The 6763-nt window shown below is 36.9% G+C and overlaps 1 non-coding gene across 1 annotated transcript; it reads left to right on the top strand.

Annotated features, from left to right (window-relative positions):
- Nucleotides 1–837: 837 nt before the first annotated feature.
- LOC111754068 (U6 spliceosomal RNA) lies at nt 838–940 on the top strand. The gene has a single exon (XR_002788795.1). It is a non-coding gene; the product is annotated as a U6 spliceosomal RNA (small nuclear RNA).
- Nucleotides 941–6763: the final 5823 nt, after the last annotated feature.

Raw genomic sequence — 6763 nt, 5'->3', positions numbered from 1 at the left:
GGGTGGCATGGCACAGAGGCTGCTCATGGCAGCAGCAAATACCAAAGACAACAAGAGCAAAAAGGCAAAAAGAGGAAAGCATGCCTCCTTATCTCCCCCTTATATTGTATGCTAGCTAACCGTCCCTGGACAGTGCATCACTTACATCACCAATTCCAGCAAACCAACCACAAACATCAGACTCAGCCGCCTTCAAAAGGCCTTTAGAGCAACATTAGGAAAGAGGAAAACTGTAACTTTAGATCCCAAGATATTTTAGTTGAATGTAGAAAGATTAATCTTATTGCTAAAAATAATTATGTTATTTTTAGTAAGGAGATTACTAAAAATATGCTCCAACATAAACCTTTGTCATTTATTGCATTTTTTTCTTTTTCTTTTTTTTTTTTTTTCACCAGGGATCAAACTCACAACCTCATGCTTGCCAGGCAGGTGTTCACACCACTGAGCTAAATTCCCAACCCCACCTTTGTCATATATTAACCACCCATTATCCCTTACAGAATTTTAAAGAGTACCTTTTATAAGAAAGTTCACCCCACCACTTTGCATTCCTGTCAATAAGTGGCAGTTATCATGGAGTTATTATTATGCCACATCCCTTCCATTGAACAGGAGATGCTGAGAAACAACACACTCCGAGCCAGCTCCTACACCTAGACCACTGACATTCAACAAATCTAAGTTGTGTTTCAGAACAGATAAATACCTGATTCCTGTGACTGCTTTAGTTACCAAATTCAAACTCGACTTTCAGAACAATCTTATTCACTTTAGTTAAAACGATACCACCAACCTGGAGATCAGGAGTCAGGAGGGCAAATAAAATGTGGGGTAGTGCTCACTTCTGCAGCACACTAAAATTGGAATGATACAAAGAACATTAGCACGGCCGCTGCACAAGGACGACATGAAAATTCATGAGGCATTCTGTATTTTTCTACTAATTCTATTAGTTCTTGAAAAAGAACAGTTAATACTCTTATAATTAGATCAATTTTGCATGTCTATATCTGGCAATCTAAGCAACCTTTTTGAAGGTGACAATATGCAACATCACAACCATTGTTAAATTCCTATCATCTTGTTTTGAAAACTTATACTGTTACTGTTTGGGGTTTGTTGTTGTTTGTTCTTTTCTTTTGCTTTCTGTTTTTCTTTTCTGTGTCTTTTTCTCTTAAATTAAAATTAATAAATAAATTAAATGTGGGGTAGTAAAGGTCAGTAAATTTTGAGCTCGGTAAATATTGCCAACTATTAACATTAGTAATAACCATAGTAATAACTACCACTAATTAATTGTCTACTATGTGCCTTCAGTACATTATCTTATTTAATCCTCATCATGGTATATTAGTTCTAAAGCTCTGTTAGTCTTCATTTTCTTTAGGAAACCTATGATGATAAGAAATTTTCCCAAATTATCCAACTGAAAATTTTAACTCAACTGATAATTCTAACTTCTGCTTTTGGAAACACAAGTACTTAATCACAATGCCATATTATCTGCCAAGTACATACAAACCTTAGACAAACATAAGTATATCAACAGTGTTAGTTTCCTAGGGGTACTATAACAAAAAAAAATAAACTGGGTGATTTTTTAAAATTTACTATCTCAAGTCTGGAGCCTACAAGTCCAAGATCAGTAGGGTAGACTTCTTTCTGAGAGCTGTTAGGAAACACCTCCTCACTACTTTCTCATAGTCTCTGGGCAGTTTTCTAGCAATCTTTGGCATTCCCTGGCTTATAGTCTTCTGCCTTCATCTTCAAATGGCATTCTCCTTTCATATATATTATAATAAAAGCACAAGTAACATCAGATTAAGAGCCCATGCTAGTGTAGTCTCATCTTAATGAATCTCACGTGCAACAGCCTTGTTTCCAAAGAAGAACACAATATAAGCAAATGGGTGCTAAGAGTTCAGCTTATGAATTTTGAGGTGGACATAATTCAATCCAAAATATCACAAAAACACATTGCCTCTGTACTTATCTCTGTCTCCACCACCACCCCCCAAAGGCATAGGTGGGAGACAGAAAGGAGGAGAGGATCTACACAGGCGCACACACACCAGAAGATGTAACTCTTCACCGCAAACCTCAAAGAGTCATTTATCCTACAGGAGAAAGAGAATTGAAAAGGGTTGCAGTGTAAAAGATGTCAAACCAAAGATAAATGTACTCTCAGAGGCAACAACTTCCAGAGATTTGAAGTGGTAAGTTTTTGAAAAATGGACACAAGAGGAACAAAGGTTGAGTTTTGTGAAATCATTGATAACCCCAAGATAACACCGTGCTTTCCCCATGATTATAAATGGGGGATATGAAATGGAACTTCTATTGTGTGGATTTCAAAGCCCACGGTGGCCCAGGAGCAGTGAATCATTTGTAAGGTAAAGTACTTCCTTTGAGCCCAGGGGAAACAGAAATAGGCAGATAAAAAATGGAAATGCAGGTACTAGATTTATGAGCAACCTGATCTCTGAACATTGCTTTTCTATATTCCTTAAAATGGACCAGTCCTGTGGCCCATGTGGGAATAAAAGTTTAAGATTAAACATCAGAAACAAAATCTTTCCATATTTCCCACACTCTTACAGGAAACTTCGCACAGGTCCCTCTCCAGTGAATAATAGGCATGATGTAAAATGCAGATTTCTTTCTATAGCAATGGACATCAGTTAAAGAACATTCTTTAAATTTTCAAATACTTCCTGACTGGTAGCCTTACGGTGGATGCTGTCCCTGGTTCTAAAAAGAGCACCTGGGGGAAGTCGTACAGACTTGATGGGTTTGAATAATGAAATCACAAGGATTTTGCAAGGGAATTCGAGTGCCCATTTTGGCAGGTAGAAGAATAGTAATGGAGATACAAAAGGGCACATGCCTCGAATTTCTCTTGTCTGTCATCTAAAGAATTCTTCACTGCAACCTCCCCAGATGATCTTTCATGAAAGCCAGTGTAGGTAATCGCATTCCAAATATTTTAAGAATTCCCAGTGGCTAAGATCCTTTCACTATGGAGTAGTGTACCTCGTGTATTTACCATAAGGAGTCAGCACTTTACTTTTGAGCTCCTCTTAACTAAGGGAAGAAAAAGTTCTCCAAGAAAGAAGGTATTCCCTTGCCTTGAAGAGTTTTAATGTAGCTGTGGTTGTATAAAAATGTTATTTCCAATGTTAAACAATATTTTAGTAGAAAAAAGATTGAAAAATGGCAATCTTTGTAGGTCAGTTCCCACCAGCAGATACTTTATGGGGGGATCTACCATCCCTCCTCCACATATCATCTCATTTCTAATTTTAAAAATTTTCAAGGGTAAAGGAAAGTTGAAATCACAGCATAATTATTATTGAGATAATATGCATGTATGTATTTTGAAAAAGTTATCAGAAAATAAGTTCCAGATGACAGGATATTTCAGCCTGGTATACTTTGGTGTGATTTCTTAATTATAAGGATGTTCTTGGGCTGGGGAATATAGTTCAGTGGTAGAGTTTGTGGTTAGCATATGCAAGGCCCTGAGTTCAATCCTCAAGACCAAATAATAATGACATTCTCTAGTACAGTCACAATCCATTATCATACCCAAGAAAATAAAAATAACTCTACTAACTCCTCTCATTGAACAAACAAAGTCTACTACAGCTGTTGGATAGTTTACTTTTTAAATTTGGGAAACCCACATAAGAATACAGACTTCACGTTTTGCTTGAAAAATCTGAAAATCTGACACAACTAAACCTCAGAGCATTTGCACTTGCTGTCCTTTTGACTGACAGTGTTCCCAAGATACATACTTGTCTCACAACCTCACTTCCTCCAATTCTTTGTTTCAATATCCCTTTCTCAAAAATGGCTGACGTAAGAACCCTATTTTAAAAGATGGCCCACTGCCCATTCCCCCTACAACATTCCCGATGCCCTTTACTCTGCTTTCCTTCCTCTTTGCACAGGTCACCTACTACACTGTATGTAGTTTGTCTATCTATTATGTGTTTTACTTTCTATTTCTCTGTCTTAGTTATGCAGTCAAGCATATAAAAAAGCACTGGAGATGCAAATGCAAAATGACACAGCCCCTGGGAGAAACACTTTGGTGGGTCTTCAGTAAGCTAAATACAGAATCACCCTGTGGCCCAGCAACTCCACTCCTAGGCATAAAACCAAGGGCTCCAAAAAATTTGTGTACACAAATGAGCTCAGTAGCACTATTCTCTATAGCTCAATGGCCTATGGTATAAACAAGTCAGATGTCCAGTAATGGATGAGTAGATAAACGTGATCAGTATAGCCAGACACTACCTACTATTCACTCATAAAAACTGAAGCAATATTATATGTGAAAATATGGAAGAAACTCAGAACGTTAAAAGGATAATAAGTCATGTTCAAAAGATCCTATATTTTATAACTGTACTTACCATATGCACTATCTATGAAGACAAAAAGAAGATAGATGCCCAAAGCTGGTCTGAGGAGAGGGATGGTAAGTAGCTACTGAATGGGTCCAAGTTTTTGTTTGAAGATGAAACTATTTTGGAAATAGCTAGAGGTGGTTGTTGCACAAATTGTGAGTGGACTAAATGTCACTGACATGTTCAATTTAAAGTGATTAATTTTGTTGGATCAAAATATTTAAAGAGAAACATTTACTCTGCTAGAAGACAGAATTGCTAAGACTCTTCCAGGACATCAGCATAAGTGAAGGTTTTCTGAATAGAGCCTCACCCAGTCACACACAAAAATAATACCTAGAATCAATAAATGGAATCCTATTAAATTTAAAAAGCTCTGCACAGCAAAAGAAACAATCAAGAGAGTAAAGAGACAACCTACAGAATGGGAAAAAATTTGCCACCTCTTTCTAAGATAGAGGGCTAATATATAGAATGTATAAAGAACTCAGAAAAATCCCCCCTAATTTAAAAACTCAGTTAAAATGAGCATCTAAAATGAACAGATGTTCTCAAATGAAGTAGTTCAAAGAACCAACAAATACATGAGATAATGTTCAAATTCGCTGGCAATTTGAGAAATAAAAATCAAAACAATACTGAGATTCCGTCTCCAGAAAGGATTACTACCTTCAAGAAATCAACTAATGAAAGATGCTGGCCAATCTGGGTTGCCTTTCTTCACTGTTAGTGGGAATTGAAACTAGTGCACCACTGTAGAAAGCAATATGAAGATTTCTCAAAACACTAAAAGTAGAAATTTCATTTGACCCAGCTATATTCCTTCCAGGAATCTTCCCCACAGAGTTAAATATATCATATTACAGTCACAAATGCAAACTCATGTTTATAGCAGCACAATACATAATAGCTAAATCATGGAAGTAACCTCTACGGCCACCAACAGATAAATAGATTAAAAAAAAAATGTGGCATTTATACACAGTGGAGTATTATTCTACCATAAAGAAGGATCAACTTGAGTCATTTGTAGGAAAATTGGATACATCTTGAGATCTTAACGTTAAGTAAATCAGACACACAAGCTTAAATATCATGTGATTTCTCTTGAGAAACCTAACATATAAATAAAATGCAAATTAAGATACAATAGGGATAAAATAGATTAAAAAGTTACAATAATCTACTGTAGACAATGCATCTAAAAGTGTACTTTAATTTATTATAATTGTCTTATATATTTTATATGTTTTAGCCTGGTTATGGGTGATAAAATATGTTATATACATGTGTAAATCCACCAAAATGAAACACATTGTTAATCTGTGCTTATGACAATTAACTTGATAAAAACTTATAAAATAAATCTCATGCTGACAAAAAAGGGGGTGGCAGAGAAGAGGAAAATAAAGAATTTGAGGTGTGCTATGCATATGTTATATACCAATGCTATATATGTTATATACCAATGTTATATACCAAAGAAGGTAATCATTATGTACTGTAAACACGCAGGAGCAAAAGCCTTAAAATTTATAAAATATATAAAATGATTAATTATGCTATGTGGATTTAACCTCTACAAAAAAGGGCACCTCCAAAAAAATGGACCTTCAGTAAGTATTTGTTGAGTGAACAGCAAGACACAGATGAATGCACATGGCCCAGGGGTACAGCTTGCACTCAAAGGAGTCCATGGAGCAGCGCTGTGCTCTTCAGAGCAAAGTCACTCTTGGGAAATCTGTGGCCCTTCACCAACCACATCTGATTCACCCTATTTGCAGATAAGCACTGGACATGATGCTGGCCTGGGAATCTAGCACAATTCTTGCCGCCTTGGCTGGGTCTATTATTCTATACATGGCAAACAGGAGATAAAGCCCAGGGTCCTATCACAGAAAAAATACCTTCCTGTCTTGGAATTTTCAGAACCCACTGTCTTCCTACATAATGAGAGACATTTCAAACTGCCAGGAGGGAACAAAGCCAGTGGGAGTTAGTCCCATCTGCCTGCAGAGAGGCAGGAACATTATCTGTCTAAATATCTCTTCCTCTGAAAGTCTATGGCTGGGGGCCCTTCCTGCACCCCAGCCTCAGGGCCTCACTAAAGAGCATTGCCACGCCGCAAAGAAGGGCAGGAGGGAGATATGCACTGCCAGACTGAAACTAAATTAAAAATAAAGCTCCCCTTATTAAATTCATAATTATCGTGAAGCTGTGAAATCTTATTTTAAACCTCCGGCTCCTGTCTTTTGTCCAGGGCTGCCTGCCTCTGAATCCCTATTTTGCTTTATGGACAATTTCTTTTTAGCATTCTGAGCATTTAACCTTGAAAAATAGTG

This window comes from Cavia porcellus, unplaced genomic scaffold (genome assembly GCF_034190915.1).
Source record: "Cavia porcellus strain 051 isolate PalLab524CR breed Dunkin Hartley unplaced genomic scaffold, mCavPor4.1 scaffold_16, whole genome shotgun sequence".
NCBI lineage: Eukaryota > Metazoa > Chordata > Mammalia > Rodentia > Caviidae > Cavia > Cavia porcellus.
The sequence above is the reverse complement of the archived record's forward strand: the minus strand, read 5'-3'. Positions and strand labels throughout refer to the sequence as shown.